This window comes from Tursiops truncatus, chromosome 10 (assembly GCF_011762595.2).
Source record: "Tursiops truncatus isolate mTurTru1 chromosome 10, mTurTru1.mat.Y, whole genome shotgun sequence".
Taxonomy (NCBI): Eukaryota; Metazoa; Chordata; class Mammalia; order Artiodactyla; family Delphinidae; genus Tursiops; species Tursiops truncatus.
Window position 1 is genome coordinate 1,152,599 of NC_047043.1, and position 18,351 is coordinate 1,170,949.

Below are 18,351 nucleotides of genomic sequence, written 5' to 3' on the forward strand. Positions count from 1 at the left end.
ATCACCTCTGAATACTAATAGTGGTGCCCAAATCACTTTATAGATTGATCAAAAGCTACATGTATGTAGTGAAAGGACCCTCGTATGTGTAGATACTGGACATACTTGTTATTCTTACCCCAAGGACATAAAATTCATTTGGAACCTCTGAAAAGGAGAGAGACATGTCCTATTCCAGACTAAATGTAGTTAGATGTTAATAATATCCTAAATGTTCTAAATGAATGCATTTTTATATGCTGCTGAAGACTCCGAGGTAGTGACTTCTTTGTTTTTTAGGGAACTCTCAGTTACACCGAAAACCCGTGGGCTCCAAGTTACACAAATGCACACAATGCTGGTCTCACTGCTTTCATGACTGTGTGGAATCTACCCTTCCAAATGGCCCAATCTCTTTCTTCTGTATTTATCTTTTAAGTCAGCTATTAGAAAGAGGATCTGTATTTCCTCACTGGAGAACAATTAATAACTGCAGAAAACTTTCAGCCTTAAAAATAATAACCATGAAGTAACAAATGGGAAAATTACTAGGAACCAAGCCTTGAATTCAAATAAGAGTTGAAGATGATTACATGCAGACGTGAAGTCCACGTGGACTCCTTCAAGAACAGAATGAGCCTTGCAATACAAGGACCCTGTAAACAGATGTTCATCCACGTTAACAGTCACTCACAGTGTATTACACCCAATTGAAACAGCTCTTTGCTCTAAAGATATGTAGGACACACTTGCAATGTGACCCTAAAGAAACACTCAGATGAGTGTTGATAATTCATCATAAGTACATCACGTGCATTTACGGTGGCCAGTGAAGCCAGGACAGGAGGAAGCCAGGGCCCGGCCAGGTCCCTTCTTTCCACCAGAAGTTAGCAGGAAGTCTACAGGCGAAGAGAAAGTGTAACCAGTGCTGTGACCTCAGGTGGGAGGTGTTCTTCCAGTGCAAGCACAGGGTGTGTGCGCACGTCTCCTAGAGAGGGCTCGGCGGCCGTGCATGGGGGGCCCCTGCCACGTGGGGGCGGGAAGTCCACCCAGCCTCAAAACTTCTCCCTGAGGCTTACAGAGAACTGGGGTCCCTGGTCATCTTATCTCAAGTATAACATTTGTTATTTTTCATTAAGATAGTGCCCCAAAAAAGAGGACGAAAAAATGAGGATGGTCCAGGTTAGAAACTATACTTTTTTTTTTATCATGTGTATTTTGAATCACTTGGGGTGCTTTAAAAAAGTACAAATTCTCAAGCCTGACTTCTACAGATTGCAATTAGGTAAGCTGGTGAGGGGCCTGGGAGCTTCTAATTTTATGAAGCTCCCTGAGTGCCCTTAACGATCAAGCCATGTTTAGGATTTCAGATTTGATGCTATTTTGGAAGGTTTCCTTGGGATACTAACTTCTCAAATCATAACACTCAAATTTCATGTAAATCTGGAATACTGAACTATGTGTATTTGCTCTTTCAGCAACATAAAAACCCACCGATCTGCATCCTCATTTCAATTAAAGATAACAAACACAAAATATTAATTTGCTGCATTTTCCATCCAAACACTTACTTTGTTTTAGTAGCAAAAAACTCGAGGAAGCAGAGAGTAAGGCTTTCCCTTCCTTGGCACTGAGTGAAACTCTCATTCCTCAAACCACAGTGATTTTCACTCATGTGATATGTTTGCAGGGGTCCTTTTCCCATTCACTAATAAGAAGTCGGGGAAATGTTATTTCACTTTCGATGAGAAATGTTTACTCAAAAGGCTCAAGAAAGCAGGAAGAATGGTGTCACTATACCCACATCAAATGGTCTAAGATTTTAAATCTTAGAGCTGACAGGATAAAAGTACAGGTGGACCTGGTAAAAAGAATCCTCTCACATCTCTCTTTAGTTTAGGTAATGGATGTCGTAATAGACTTGTTTCTATCTATGCGACTTTCTATCAGATTCTTTTGCGATGTTCCGATTTGGGTGATGACGCAAAGCAGGCTGGCAAGTACCTGTCAACACCATCACCACCACCGTCGTCATCAGAGTCGCCAACATCTAAACATACTCACAGTCTGGAGAACTGTAGGTGCACTGTGTCTAATCCCCCCGCTGGAGTCCTATGAGGTAAGTACTATCACGACGTTCACTTCACAACTGGAGATACTGCAGCACAAAGGAGCTGAGACGGTCCCAGGAAGTGGCAGAGCCAGGATCTGAACCCAGGGCTCTGGCTCCCGTGCTGATGCCCTGACACCACGTGTGCATCGTGGACACGGCTCCCGTGGACCACAAGGAAAGCTGTGCCCCAAGCCTCCGTGTGATGAGGACAGGCTTGGTCACGTGTCAGACCCCTGCTCTTTGATGACAGGCAGGGCACTCTAGCTTTGTTCCAACTCTGTTTCTGACTCATTGCGGGGTATTAACGCTATGAATGTCACAGAGTTATTTCCTGGTTTTACACACATTCAGCAGCACTCCTGGAAAACGCCCTCTTGCAATTCTTTTACAAAGAAGTCAAAGGACATGAGGTTTTCACACTTTCCCAGTTTTGGTTTCGATCCATTTGTACCAGCTTCAGAAGAACACTCATCCTGTAATTCTAGAAATTTCAACTGTGGCTGTATACGGAAGGGGCCAATCATGCCCAAATTCTGATTTGAGTTTACTTCTAATTATACAGCCATCAGGCACACACACACACACACGCCTTAAGAAAAAATTTTTAAGGTTTTAGAAGCTATTATTGAAAAATGCAACCCCACACCACTGTGTTATCATTTTCAAATAAGTGACTGTAACGGGCAACTCTGAAAGAAACCAGATTTTTAAGGATGTATTAAGTCAACTTTCCTGTACTCAGTTCTTCTCAGGAAAGAGCAGAACCTGTAGAACCACTGGGCCTTGTGCAAGTCCATGTGGGAGATTCTGGAACGACGCCGGCTTTCTGGAAGCTGCTCTGTGCGGGAGGAGCGGGGCTGGGGGAGCGCGAGTCTCCTTCTGATCAGAAGGGCCTCAGGCTCTCCCCGCAGCCAAGCAGCCCACTGATTCCCCAGGAGCAAGCAGCCCTCCTGGCGGGTACGTGTCTGGGAGCCGTCCAAGCGCCGGTCCCCGAGACGCCAAACAGAGCCAACACTCTGAGCCCCAGCGCCCGCCTTGCCATCAGGTCCCCTTTCTGGTCGGGCCCTGCACTGCTTAGAGAGTAAGAGCTGGCCCTGCTGACACCCACGATGGGGTGTGAGCTGCAGGCCGCAACACAGACCTGCTGGCTTGAAGACAGGCTCCTGGCTCGTGGGAAGCAGTCTCAGGAATCCAGCGAGGCAGCAGCTGGACGTAAACAGCTCAGAAAGCCCCGATCTGACTTCTGTCCCATGGATGGTGTGCTGGACCTAGTGAGCACTTCCCAAGCCAGTAAAGAGGCATTTCAATCACCACTGCTTATTTTTATTTTTTTACTTTTATTTTTTTCTTTGCGGTATGTGGGCCCCTCACTGTTGTGGCCTCCCCCGCTGCGGAGCACAGGCTCTGGACGTGCAGGCTCAGCGGCCATGGCTCACGGGCCCAGCCGCTCTGCGGCATGTGGGATCCTCCCGGACCGGGGCACGAACCCGTGTCCCCCGCATCGGCAGGCGGACTCTCAACCACTGCGCCACCAGGGAAGCCCCCCACTGCCTATTTTTAAATATGAACTTTCAAAACCTTTACTCCCAACAATTCCTAGGACATTGTTTAGTTCAAAGATGAGCAAGGGAAGGAGCCTGGAGCCAGAGGACGAGGGAGAGGGAGAGGGGAGGGGAGGGGGAGGGGAGGGGGAAGGGGAGGGGAGGGGGAAGGGGAGGGGAGGGGGAAGGGGAGGGGAGGGGAGGGGAGGGAGAGGGGAGGGGAGGGAGGGAGAGGGGAGGGAGGGGAGGGGAAGGGGGAGGGAGAGGGGAGGGGAGGGGAGGGGGAGACGGAGTGGGGGAGGAGAGGGAGACAGAGTGGGGGAGGAGGGGGAGACGGAGTGGGAAACAGGGAGTGGGGAGGGAGGGGTACCCCTCACCGGGTCCAGGCCCAGAGCCTCCTGGCAGGAGAGTCGAGTCGCTTCCTTCTTGCCCTCAATGTTCAGATAATAAAACAGAGGTTCCCTTTCAAGTGCTGAGTTTCCCAGGATTTAATCCCCAGTGATGACAGTGTGTGGCCCTGTTGTTCGGGTCAGACTGCACGTGCTGACCAGACCCTGAGCTCCAGCCGGGCAGGGTCTTCACCCAGGATGGGCCTTGACGCGTGACTCCAAGGTGCTTACACTAAGCTCCTTCCCTCCAGTTTTCATTTTCAAATCTGAGAACTCTGATGGGTGTATTTTTAAACAGGAAAACAATAATCAACATATACCCTTATTTTAAGTCTGAAGGTCTTCATTATTGTCCAAGGGGGCAAAGGCAGGCAGGAAAAGAAGACCCTGGCTCTCCTTCCTTCCTTGGTCACGTTCCAGAGCAGAGAGGTGTCACGGAGCCTCACATGGAGAGGAAAAGAACGCAAAGGGGGTCAAGAGAAATGGGGGCACGGGAGACTGGAAAAGGCAAGTCTCGAATATGTGTGTGTGCTCTTCATTTAATGCTGTTAGTGTCATTAATGCACGACATATCTGAAACGGCTGACTTCAGAGTGACATCCCACTAAACTAGACAAACCGTCTGGGGGCTCCCTCCTGAACAGAGAAGACAACTCACCCCCTGCTGCACACACCTCCCACATGCTTACGTCAGAGAAAGAGTGATTTAACGAACTCTCCAAGGGTTAAAGCTAGTAGGTCATTCACACCTTGGTGTCCCTTTTTCTTTAATAATTAAAATCACTACTATTCAGGGCTTGTCTTTGGGAAGTAATTAAAATCACTACTATTCAGAGCAGGAGGTGGGGATGCATCACCTGCTCAGGGCCAGCCTTGGCCTCTCCCTGTGGCCGCCTGCCTGCCCTCCACCCACCCTGACCGGGCTGCTGGACGACGCCCACATGGGGCCGCCGTCTGAAAACCATTCATGCTGAACACACCAGGTTTTCAAAGTAAAGAAGGTCCAGCTCACGTATATGTGGTACAGGGGGCTAAAAAGGCTTCAGATTCCCAGAGCCTTGCGTGTGAATCCCAGCAGCTCCACACACCAGGTGTACGGATGCTGGTGGTGAATTCCTCACAGGCGCTAAGCTTCTGTGCGCTCATCTGTAAAAGCGGATGATAACACAGCCCGTCTCGGGAGGGCCACTGCGAGGCTTCGAGCAGGCGACACCACGATGGGCGGGCTGGTGCGCTGACGGGCCTGCTCACACCCCCCTCATCACAGGACCGCCCGGCAAGCACCGGCCCCGGGACACGGCTGCCGCGAGGCATGCACTTCTGCACCTGCATGCACAGGGGCGGCTTGAGCCTCCAGGAACAGTCACCAGAAGATGTGGAAGCACCAGAGCAAACCTCCAGGTATTACTTCTGCAGGACAGAGCTCTGGGATTCCTGAAAGGGGCTGTCCAGTTCAGGGCTGTGGGTGCCACAGATTGTGGCCACGGGCAGCCACCTCATCCTTGCTTGGAGGCCAGTCCACTTCCAGGCACTCTTTGGGACACTCAACCCTGAACCTGGGACCCAGCAATCAGCACAGCCTGCCTGAGGCCAGAGTTCTCTGTATAATGCCCCCATTCTTGGAGACCATGTTGGGATGACCTTTCAGGAAGGGAGAAATACACTTTCTGGGAGGACGCTAAGCCCAGTGGCCTTGGTGGGGGATGCAGGTATGCATTTCTAGTTTGCTGCTTCGAGTTTGAAAAATGCAAGCCATGCTATTTATACGAACAAGAATGTTCCCTTGTTGGAGAACACGACATTCCTGGATTACTGCTGTTCAAGCCGCCAGCCCTGGTAGCTATTCAGTAGATAAGTAATTAGTAACAGTTCTGTTGGACCACGAACATCAGAGATTCATTCCCTTTGAATAGAACCTTAACACAGCAGTAAAGGTTTATAGCTACATAAAGCTGTCCAGCTGGAGTGGACGCAACCCGCAACATTTTCCATGCAAACCCACACCCACGATGTGTTTATTCCCCACCCCACCTTGCTCCCGTGGCAGAGGCAGGGAGAACGAAACAGATGTTTGCACGAGAATTTTCCCAGGCTCAATTCAAGAAGCTGAACCAGTGCACCCACCGAGCGGATGGGGCGGCCCACTCTCCCCCAGAATGATGGTTTAGGGACCCAGGGAGCCTCAGAGAGACCTTTAAAGCTGGGATGCTACCCGTCTGCGACACTAACACTGACCGTCACCAGCTTTCAAGAAGGGACAGGGCAGAGCGATCAGATTTTTAACTCGTTGACGTTTTCAGTGTGTTTACATATATCTCGGAGAAAATACCTCACCCAAGGACGCTACCCATCCCCACAAATAAACGACACTGGATGCTATCGGGCTGAAACAGGCACTGACCTTAAAGAGCAATGTCGCAGTCACTGATAGTAACAAACTTTGAATTTGGATATTTAAGCAAACTCTGTTAAACAAAGACCCATATTCGCTTCAATAGAAAAACTGAGACGCAGTAGCACATAAGGAAAGTGAAAACAAAAATGCTGCAACCGTTTCAGTTGATTATTACAACGTCAAACAAAATCTACTCCCTAAGATATTTTAACAAAGTAGCACAAGTCCTCACTGAGAGTTTGCAGGATACATATGCTAAGATCATCTCAGTGCACACACACATGCCAGTCTCCAGTTAGCCTGGGGGCCTTGTATGCAGTCCGCACTCAATCCCTGTGACTTGACTTGAACTGGAGGATGAGACAGAATGCTGTGAGATTCAAAAGAAGAAAGAAGGTTTCTACAAAGCCAGCATTTTCTAAAATAGGCATATCTCAAACTAATAGGCAGGAAGCGTATTTAAAAAAATGTTTTTGCTTTAGGTCTGAAAGATTTTCCTTTCCAACTATAAAACAGCTGAAATCCTGTCTCCTCAGCCCAACGTAATTTCACGCCTAATTTATGGAAATGGAAAACCAAAGGACTCTGGGAGGGTGAGGACAGGCAGGAGGGACGGATGGTGTGACATGAGCGGGAGGGCAAGGGGTGGGCTGGGGACGACCCTTGCAGGGGCAGGCACAGTGAGGGTCCGGCAGAAACACGTGTTAGGAGGGGAACGGGGGCTCGGCTCAATGAACTCACTGTTACCCTTTTCCCCTCCCGTAAGTCTTCTTTTCCCCGATACTGTCTGAATTTGAAACATCTAATTGAATCCGCGGAGGGCCAGTGTTCCTTTTATTTCCTGTCTGTGCTGAAGCAGTCGCCTGTTTCAATTACGACTTTCCCCGCTCCTCTGTCTTCCGTGCTCCAGCTGGCTCAAGTGCACTTCCTTGGAAGGTAAAATGCACTAACTGTGCTGATCACAGACTGATAGCCTGAGAGCCACAATATTTAATAGCTGCACTGATAAGTAGGTTTAAAAAAATCCATTTTTGAGCCTAAACAAAAGGATATTATGTAGCTGTATGTTCAATTACGGTCCAGTTAAATTCTTGCTCCCATTAGGTGGAACTTCACGCCGGCAGCCGACATAATTCAGTGTTAAAGCAAATGTCACCAGCACTGTAGGCTTGAGAAATGCTCCCTCCTGCCTCTCCGTTAGTGCTGCTGACTTGGGACCAGCTCGGTGCAATTATTTCAGAGAACAGCACTGTGGGACTGATAGGCCTTCTTGCAAAACCTCGGCTGGCTAAAAATAGGACTGTTTTGTAGTCGAGATGGCAAAAAAACATCTCTGGGCTGTAAACACCACTCAATGTATTTCTTCTCTGCCTTATGAAACCACATTTTTTTTCCCTTCTGTTTTCTGTCCCTCCTTACTCACAGTGGAGTTTAATTACAGTTTAATCTCTTTCAGGGAGCAGTCCTGGGGCCCTTACTGTTCAACCACAGCATTATCAAGGCCACAGCTACCATTTATGGCAGAAGGTAGAGGCTCCCCTTAGAAAACCCCCGATTCCCCCACCCCCCGAATACATACATACATACATACATACATACATACATACATACGTAAATAAACACACAGTGACCTTACTACCGACTCACACTGCACGTTTTTATGAGGCCCTAGAGATGCCAGCCCAATAATTAAAGAAATACCTGCGAGGCGCAGATCAACACTCACCCTGTTCAACTCTGCTGGGTCAATAAATCTGAAGGAAAACTTTTAAGTTAACAAGACTGTTTGGGCCTCCAGTTGCCGAAGTGTTGGGTTACACTGAGGGGAAATGAGAGGGGGGAGAGAGGGGGCGAGGTTCTCGGGAGAGAGCCAGCTCTGCACCCCGAGGTGCAGGCAACGCGGTGGGAACTCCACTGTAAGGCCAGGATGCACACGGTCGGACTTGATTTTTGCTGCTTGAAGCTCACAGGTGTCTGATTTTGCGTGCATATCTTGAGAGAGTTGCTGCAATGCCAGGGCTCCCAGAAAAGAAAAGGATACTGACATGACCATTCACCAGGAGAAGAAAGCCGACGACAAGATAAAGCCAGGACTCAAGGGGGAGATGGAACGGTCACCAGCACTTGGTTTCCTTTGCTGTCTTCGTTCTGTAACGGCCTTATGGCCAGTGGACTGATCAGCTCATTTTCTCTGAGGAAGCAGGAACAATGAGAGCCTTTTATTCAGCTCACAGAGCAGAGCTGGCTACCTGGAGGGTTTGCTTTCGCGCATGAGCGTGGCTCTAATGGAAGCCTTTCCAACCTCACGTCCTTCTCTCCAGTCGTTTAAATCGCACCCAGCGGGGCCACGGAGTCCTCTGGGGCTGCACCCAGACCCCCTCAACCATCCCAGAGGCTGGTCCCCAAAACAGCAACCGTGCCTCGGCCACCTGCATTACTGGGGCCATTCTGCTTTTCTGTCACTTCAGGGATTTGGGGTAAAAAGCGCTGCTTTGTGCTAACCCTGCCAGTGAATCGGAACTTCAGGGCCAGCTGGTCCCCTCAGCTGATCACACCACCCTGAGTCACTAGCTCCCCCACTGCCAGAGGACAGCTCTGTCTCTTATTTATCACGAACTGTATACACTTTCACTGGAAATTATAGAAGGTCAAAATGTGCTAAAGTAAAACACAAAGCCAATACACAGAAAGTTCTAGAAACTTACTAGAGATTCACTTCTAAGCCTTATCAATGCACATTTTTACATGACAGTAATGTGTTTATTCTATTTCGTGCTTCCCCCAAGCTCTTTACTATCATACGCTCACTTCCATTGGCAGCTGAAATGCATTGCTCTTGATAGTTTCTAGGCTAAGGTCATCTCTGCAAATTCAAAGGCAGAGAACTCCAGGACCTCAGTGGAATATTTTTCCAAGTGCTTCAACAAAATTAAAACTTTTGTTTGAGAAAAAAATGGTCGCCAAGTATCCTGCAGCCAACGTTCTAAAGAAGTTGAGTGGCTTTCTATTCCAAAGAGAAATTAAAACAGGCATCTTACTGTCTGTATTAGATTATCAACTTTCCGCCTTTTTTATCTTATTTTAGGAACTGATGGGTCCCTTTCCTGTCACATAGAACTTATAGCTCCATCTTTACATTCTTAGATTTCCATAAGGTAGCTTATTGGTTTAGCCCTTTAAGATGGTTCGATGTCATGCTGTTTGATTTTATGAAGTACTGATATAGGAAGTGGTCTGAAATGTATGCTTTATCCTTCTTTTTTCTGTCATGCTCAATATGCACCTAAGTATTCTAAGATATACTGTTTGTTTTCTAAGTAGGGGGAGCAGGTATTATTAAACATATGTTCCTGTGCATTGAAAGGGTACACATCCATGCCATTTTGTAAGGCTGTATGGTGGTGTGCTGTAGGGCTCTGATGTAGCCCATAAGCATTCCAGAGCCGCAGTTCTCAAAGTGTGATCCAGGGTCCCTGGAGGTCCCTGCCTGAGACCCTGTAACTCGGTCTCCAGGGCAAAATTATTTTCTAATAACACGAGGAGGTGTGTCTTTGCCATTACCCTTCTCTCGTGAGTGTGCAGGGGTCCTCCAGAGGCCACCTGAGTCGTGACACTGCAAGACTGTCAGAGCAGATTAGAGAATCCAACTGGCTTCTATTCATCCAGACATTAATGAGATTTTTTTCAAATGTGAAATAATGCTACTCTTCTTACTAATATTTTGTTTTTAAAAACAGTTATTCTTCATAGAATATTTCTACCATGTTATTTTTTTAAAGAATTAATAAATATCTCTTAAATATCACTGTTTTATTTTCTAATATGGTAAATATTGGTAGATACAAGCCACAAAAGCAAAAGTAGCTTGAGATCCTCAATAATTTTTAGGAGGGTGTTAAGGGGAGGGGATGGGGCTCTGAGATGAAAACGGTTCGCAGAACTCTGGTCCAGGGCACTCAGGCGGCTTCCAGTTTGGGGCTCCTCTACTGCACGGTTTCAGTTTATATGAAAATGTGGGTATTTGTAATTGTGATCTGTGTGTGAAAATGTATCTAGATGACCAACTTTGTTCCAAGTCCAAATTAGCCCCTTACTTTGGAGGAAGCATAAGCCATTCAAACATCAGCGTTAGGGCCTGGAGGAGAGCGATCCCCACGAGTACAACAGGCCTTGGCGTTTGCTCATTGGGCTTACTTAAAGTACTGAATACCACACTAACAGTTCTTATAAACTGAGATCTTAGTTTGGATTCAAGCAGCGGATTCTCTTGGATCAGCGCTCATACTGTCAAAGCAATTCAAGTCATGAAAAGTCTCTGAATGCGGGCACGGGCGCCCCATCCATTGTCAAAGGAAACTGTGCGGGCACCACGGTCGTCAGAGACCCTGGTCTGTGGGCCCATTTGTAACTTAAATAGGGCTGTGGAAACACCTTTTCAACTTGATCCATTTTGGATTTTGGTACAAAAGCCTTCTGTTATTACAGCCATTAGTATGTGTCAGTGACATATAATGGATTTGAATTTGCCCAGGTTAGAATTTAGGATTCTTCCATTTCAAAACAGGAAAAAGGCTCTGTTGATATTTTCACACACTAATACCTATAATCGAAACCTAAGGTTTTATTTAAGCAATAGTTATCTTTCAAAAATAGGAGCATAACAGATACAAATTCACAGATCAGCTCATGTTTCCCTCAGAGCTGAAAGCCACAGTTCACTCGGCGTGTCTGTCACTGTGCGGCCATCAGGCCTCTTCAAGTGCTGACACGTCCAGTCCTAATGACAAATGTCATCTGCATACATGGTCTCCACTTAGACCCGAGAATCTCAGTATTGGGGGGCGGGGGCAGAGGTAGTCTGCGTGCTTTGGAAAAGCACGTTCAGCATTTCAGCTGTGTGTGGTTTTTGGTTTTTTTTTTTTTAGTTATAATATTTATTTTTATAATTCAAAGAACAGATTAGAGAAAGTGAGATTTATTGACAGGGATCTTGTACTTACAATGACAGATTTTTACTCTCTTATAAAATCCCTTCCTTGCTTCAATCTAAACCGAAGGGTAGAACCATGGACTGTAAACCCCACCAGAGCAGGAACATGTGTGTGTTTCATGCTGTTTGGGCAAATGACCATAATGTGAACCCAGTTAAAATTCACTGGAATAATTATGGATGAAAGAATGAATTTCAAAAACTGAAATATTGTTCTAATTTTTAACAAAGATACCAAAACAATTCAATGGGGGAAAAGGAAGGTGTTTTCAAGAAAGCTCTAGAACAACTGGGTATCGCCCAGAAAAGGATGCATCTCCACCCCTGCCTCACACCACACACAAAAGCAGCTGTAGGTGGATCACAGATCTTGAGATAAAAGCTAACACTACAAAGCTCCCTGAAGAAACATGACCACAGAGACGAGCAGATTCTGGAGGAAGACACAGTCACACTAACCTTGAAGGGAGAATGATAAACCAAACCTGACGACGATCAAAGACTGCACATCAGAGGAAACCACAAAGAAAGTGAAAAGGCAACAGAGACCGGGAGAAAATACTCCCATTGCACACGGCTGACGGAGGACTTGATTCTACACAATATAAAGAACTCCGACAAATTAGCGCAGGAAAGCCAGGAGCCCGAGCATTTTCAGACTGAGCGCACCATCATCTGCCCAGGGAAGCAGAGTCAGAGCAGCCAGCAGGGAGGAGGCCTGGGCTCATCCAAGCAGCCCTGCTACCTGGCCCCCCACAGGAGTGGTGCACAGTTGGTAAAGGAAATGGCAAGAGGCTTCCAGTTTAACCAGGGAGGCAGAAAAGTGAGTGGGAAATTATAACGGAGCGCGAGACGGCGCAGTGAGAACCTCGAGGGGGCGTGGCTGAGCACAAGGGCAGCCCTCAAGGTCACATACCTGGTTTCACCTCCTTCCAGTCTTATCTGCATTAGTGCCCCTTCCACATACACACTTGGGTCTCACTTGCCCATCTCTGTTCTATGCAGAGATACATAGCAACGACCACGGCGAGGTTCTAGTTAATTCTGTGTAGAATGGACAGGTAGGCGTAACGCCCAGAACTTACTTTCAAATGGAAGGAACGTTCTTGGAATTTTCTTGTTGATCAGTATTTGGAGTTTGGCTTTTGAAACAAGTTCTTGAGAGTGTTTCATGCTGTTAAGTAGTAACTGAGTTTCTCTAGCCCTGGAATTTGTCAGACACACACATATAACAATTGCAACAAAGGAAGCACATTTCCAGCTTAAAAAGAAAACAACAAAAAGTAAGTCCTGCCTGATGTAGCAATTCTGAAAAAGATCCGTTTCCTCTGTTGAGAATTTCAAGATCACCTTTTCCTCCAAACATATTAAAAGGTGAGGACGGTTGGAATTAAATCGAAGTCAACGTTACAAAATACTACTGATATAAATGGAGACTTGAAAAAAAAGAAATCCTAAGCTCTCACTGACACCACTTGCACTAGCATATGCTGTGCGTGTGTGTGTGTGTGTGTGTCTGTGTCTGTGTGTGTGGTGTGCACGCATATACAGACCTACCTACCTCTGTGTCCACTTCTGTATCCCTCCCTCGGATATACGTAATTAAGTTGAAGGTCCTTGTCTTTTTCTTTTTCAAAGATGATTTTACATCAGTTATTTTCCATGAACACATCTGGTGTTTCTTTAAAGCCTGAATTTACTAATGAAAGAAGGATTTGTGCTTTTTCAACATAAATCCATTTTATTTTCTCCAGGCTCTTCCTTCTCTACTCAAAGCTGATGACTTCTTAAACCAAAATGGTTGGTCAGAATCCAATCAAGAATATAAAGGCAACTGAACAAATAAAACCATGAAGTAAGTGTAAAATATTAGTGTCCAGACATCCAAGATGTATGCGGCTACTATGAAACTTCCACAGCTGTACCGGCCTGGAGCCCATGTGGTCCCCCAGATTTAACAGGACCCATTACCAGTAAGAGTTTTATTTGCTTAATAAATTACATTCTAAAGCACAATAGCCTAGGTTCATAGCTGTAAAATTGCCGAATATTGTCAATGACCACTCTCTGGTCATAAATAACAAAATAATCTATGACTCATTGGATTTTTGATTCCCAGGGCAATTCTTTCTCACCATTACTCAAAAATGTAAAAAAGTGCCTCTACGTGGCATTTTATGGAGGTTATAAATTACTCAGAGGAGACGACACAGGACAGATTTGTTGGCCAAGTAACAGGAACCAGCCAACCGAGTGTGTAAATTAAAGAGCCAGTGACAAAGAAGAGGGCTAGTGAAAGCATTCTGCAATCTAGGAATAGATGAGGATTAACTACGAAAAGAGAGGAGGGGGTGGAAGGACAGGGGTGCACAAACCCTCCCGGAGCAGTTACGCGACCGCTAGGGGCGACGTATGAAAATGGTCGGACCGTGGCCTCAAAGAACAAAGCTCAGTTACCCTGAAATACAGTTTATGTTCACAGCCTTAGGGTGGACACTGACATCTAACAGGTGCCACAGAGATAAATCTGGGATGGTTATTTTTTTTTAACTAATACCAATGTTCAAACTGATTCAGTTGATTAATAGTTCTTCCATTTATTCAAAGAACAGATACTGAGCAGGTGCTGTGTGCCCACCCTGAGGCCAGGGGCTGGGGCGCGGACAGCAATCAGGCACAGCCCTGCCGTCCTGGGGGCTGGGATGCGGGGCGGCCCTGGCCTGGGATGGTACAGTCTGAAGGCTCCTAAGCTGACCCAGCCGGGGTGGGAAGGCCAGCTCAGGGGCGGCTGTGCTCGGAGGACCGGTGAGAGGACAGCGGGGAGGCAGGATGGAGACAGTTTTCGGGCAGATGGACCAGAGTAAATAAAGGTGGCCTGGAGAGCCTGGTCTGTCCCGGGAACAGACAGGGAGATGAGGGGGAGGGAAGGGGGGCCATCGCAGGGGTCTCCTCGGCCCAAGGGGGTGAGGACAAGGTCACACCGGCTTTAGGAAGGTTACCTGCCTTCAGCGCCGTGGCTCAGGGCATCTGATGCTGAGGACCAGTCAAGCGTGTTTCAACAGAACCATCTTGGAAACTAAAAATTTACCTTGGTGGTGGCAGTTAATTATGAAAACTAGAACAGACCTGGCTGCCTTCTTTTCACACGCACTGAACACGTGAGGGCCCGGCGCTTTGCCTGGGAATCGGCGGTGGCGGCCGCAGCAGGGTGCCTCAGGCGGCGCTGAGATGGGCTGCCCTGTGCCGGGCTCACCGGCCCCTCCTCTCTTCGTGGGGCTCTTTCTCCTCGTTGTTCTCAGGACAACTGGCAATGGCTTAGGACGGTTCTGACAACGGGAAGTAGAATCTTGTTGATTAGTTTGTCCCACGCAACGAGGACAGAGTCTAAAAGCTTCTTTTAGTCTCTTATGACTTAGAGGGACTGCTGTGCTGGGTAAATTCTCAGGCCCACCGAGGCTGAAAGGATGAAATAATCCTTTAAAAACTTTCACCTTGTCCGTGGAAATATGTCCTGTTTCATAGGAGTCAACCAAGAACCGAGTCCTGAGGCTTTTCTGGGATTCGCTGTGCAGCTACGAAGTTTGAACTGCTCTGAACAGACATTTGGACCAACAAGTGATGCACGTTTACTAGCAGCTAAGTTTCATTCGTCTTTATGTCCCGACAACTCCCACTGGTATTCTGCACTTGGTAGGTGATTAAATGCATCTTGCATAAATGAAAGAATGCGTGCTGCTTTTAATTATTAGTAGACGATTACATTTTACTATATCTTCAACATATAAAATTTTATATGTATGATCACTACCAGTATTTTGATTGTACACAGTTTTTTTTTAAACTAGAGACCTCCATAATGCTTTGGGGGACTTAATGGCAAAGGAGGTATCTTGCCTCTTGCATGGGAACAGCCACAGGCATGACCTCTGTGCCTTGCTGAAGGGTGCAATACTGCCCATCCCCCATCGCCCGTGGACAGCAGGAACTCCACCTGCGATAACAGTGACTGCTGGTTTGTAGCCCCACTTTGCTCTCCACCATTCTCCGAATAAGTTGGATGGTCCGTTTTCTTTCTTTTTTTGGAAACTGTTTATTTCCGTCCACCTATTTCCACTTTAAGAGTTTGCAGAAGAACAGTTTAAGACCACTCAGTGGCTGTTCCTACCGCTCAGCGGCCTGAGCAGTGGCAGCTGCAGACCAGTCTTCAGTGGCAGGCTGAGCACTGCAGTCTTCAGCGGGGAACCGCTGAACAGGCACGGGGGCACCTGCACACCTTCGCACCAGTCCGCCACCTCCGGCTGAGCAGCAGGGAACTCAGGAGGTGGCGTGGTCCATCCACCCTGAAATTCCTCCTTGGCCACAGCCTTCTCAGCTGCCGCCTGCTCGTCCTTTTCAATCTCTTCAGGGTCTCTGCAGAAGTAGAGGTCAGGCATGACCTCCCAGGGGTGTTCACGGGAGATGGTGCCACGCATGCGCAGAACTTCCCGGGCAAGGCATCCACCACATCAGACCCCCTGAGTGAGCTCCCCTGTTGTTGCATGGGATGGCAATGTCCACCCATCACAGAGGAGAGAGTGTGTCACACAGAGCAACGGCAGGCAGGTTAGCATAAGAGGCCTCTGTGAGAGGCAGGTGGGCAGCCCTGGGCTCAGTAGCCACTGGAAGACTTGGCTCCCGGAAGGCGGCCTGGATCTGGTTAGTGAAGGTCCCAGGAGTGAAGCGGCCAGAGACAGAAGCGGCTCCAGTGGCAGCAGCAAACTTCAGCCCAGCTCGCTGGCCAGTGTTCCTGGAGGATACGACGCTGACATCAGCTGGGTTTTCAATGGCAACCATGGCACGAGCTGCCAACAGAAGCTTCTCCCAGGTTCTCTTCAGATTTATGATGTAGATGCCATCACTTCTGTAGATGTGCTGCTCCATTTGCAAGTCAAGGCTGGTGCCAACTAAGTGGGTTCCTGCTGCAAGGAATTTGAGGACATCCTCCTCCTTCATTTGCAGGACATCAAGGGCTCCGGACATTGTGAGAGCTTCCCTTTAAGTTACGATGGGAATCCAGAACAACGCCGTATGGACCCCTGCCTGACTGGCGCGGAAAGAAGCTTGATGGTCCTTTAAAGCAAGGACTATGTTCACATAATCCTCTTTCAACACCTAACACACATCCACTGAGATTAAGTCCCTAATTTTAAAATGCTTTGCATCCATAATTTTAGAATTAGAAGCTCTGGTGTTCATTCATCTCATTCATCTAACTAATGTTTACTGAGCACCTACTATGCTCCTGGTACAGCGCTGGATATATAAAAATAACGACACCTTCTTACTGTCACGGAAATCACAGTCGAGGAGGAGAAGAGAATTAGGGTTAAGATATGGGAAATGCTAAAATACAGCTCTATACACAATGCCACAGAAGCACAGTGGAGGGAGGAGCTGTTCTGAATGGGACGAAAGCTGGGCTGGAGCAACGCTTACAGAGGTCAGATCTCAGATGAGGACCTAGTAAGATGCAGGGAGCTCACAGCCCAAGAGAGGCTGTGTAGCCTGGGCCAGGTGACGGGAAGAGCAGGGTCACAGGCCTGGCCGCGCAGGGTGGGCTGCGGGATGCCTGGCTCTCCCGGCCACTCATGTGAAGAGCTCATGAAAGGGAGGCTGAAGGCAGCAAACGGGGACCAGGTGAATCTTACTGAGGACTTTAGACTTTCGGTAGCTCAGGTTGCGTTGAGAGACGCAGAGAGAACCAGAGGTCCCCAGTGGAGCAGCTGTAGAATCTTCCAAGAAATTCAGGAGGAGGATGTGAGGGAGGCAAAGAAGAAAGGGAAGGGAAGGGGGAGAGGGAAAGGAGGATGAAGAGTGAGGGGAGGACACAGAGGGGAAGGAAGGGGGAGAGGGAGGGGGAGGGGAGAGGGAGGAGGAGGGGAGAGGGAGGAGGAGGGGAGAGGGAGGAGGAGGGGAGAGGGAGGAGGAGGGGAGAGGGAGGGGGAGGGGAGAGGGAGGGGAGGGGAGAGGGAGGGGGAGGGGAGAGGGAGGGGGAGGGGAGAGGGAGGGGAGGGGAGAGGGAGGGAGGGGAGAGGGAGGGAGGGGAGAGGGAGGGAGGGGAGAGGGAGGGAGGGGGAGGGGAGAGGGAGGGGAGGGGAAAGGGAGGGAAGGGGAGGGGCGGGCGGGGCGGGGCGGGGCGGGGAGGGGAGGGGCGGGGAGGGGAATGAAATTATTTTAGGAACAACTATTCCTAAGTCATTCCCATTTTCATCTGATTTACGAAAAAGAAGGAATTCTTCTGGGCTTCCTTTTTCATCTGAAAACTCTACATGATGTCCCAGGAGACAGGGAGAATCATAAAATCCCTGAAGAGGTGCCTTGGGAGTAATTGGTTCTAGATAGCTAATGACGGATGGCTGAGAAAACAGAGAAAGCGCCAGAGCTCTTAATAAGAGCATCTTTCCAAGGATTACGACATCCCCACGAGACCCTTAAGAGCTTCAAGTGTAAGAGAAAAAGCAATTCACTGGCCTTCCTTTAGAAAAGAAGTCTCTACTAACTTACACTCTTCAAATATGATTTAAAGCAAAAACTTCTTAAAAATGTTTCTTAGCACAGTCAACTAAACATAGAATTGTCCCATCCTGGTGTTCTCTAGGTGGAAAGTGAAATATTGGGGGAAAGTCGCAGAATGAACTCCATTCATTGTTTAATACAATTAGTAATACTTGGTTTCGTATAAAGAAACGTAGGGACTGGATTATAAATCCCACTTGCTTCTTGAGAGCACACTTTGAAAATCTGGCATCACAAACGTGGTGCATTGGTGCAGCTCCTGGCTCCGGGGCGACCTGAAGCCTGTCCCCCTTCTCGTGTTTCCATTTTCATGTCAGCAGATCTCACCTGTTGATAAGAACTAATACTGACCACAGAATTTTAAACCCAATCAGAATATCAGTTCCGGG

At 47.9% G+C, this 18,351-nt stretch overlaps 1 protein-coding gene and 1 pseudogene across 3 annotated transcripts in view; both read right to left on the reverse strand.

Moving 5' to 3' along the window:
• GMDS (GDP-mannose 4,6-dehydratase) overlaps positions 1 to 18,351 on the reverse strand; it is a 479,997-nt gene that overhangs the window by 134,064 nt on the left and 327,582 nt on the right. The gene's annotated exons all lie outside the window — the stretch shown is intronic.
• On the reverse strand, positions 9,146 to 17,219 carry LOC109551527 (small ribosomal subunit protein uS2 pseudogene; annotated as a pseudogene).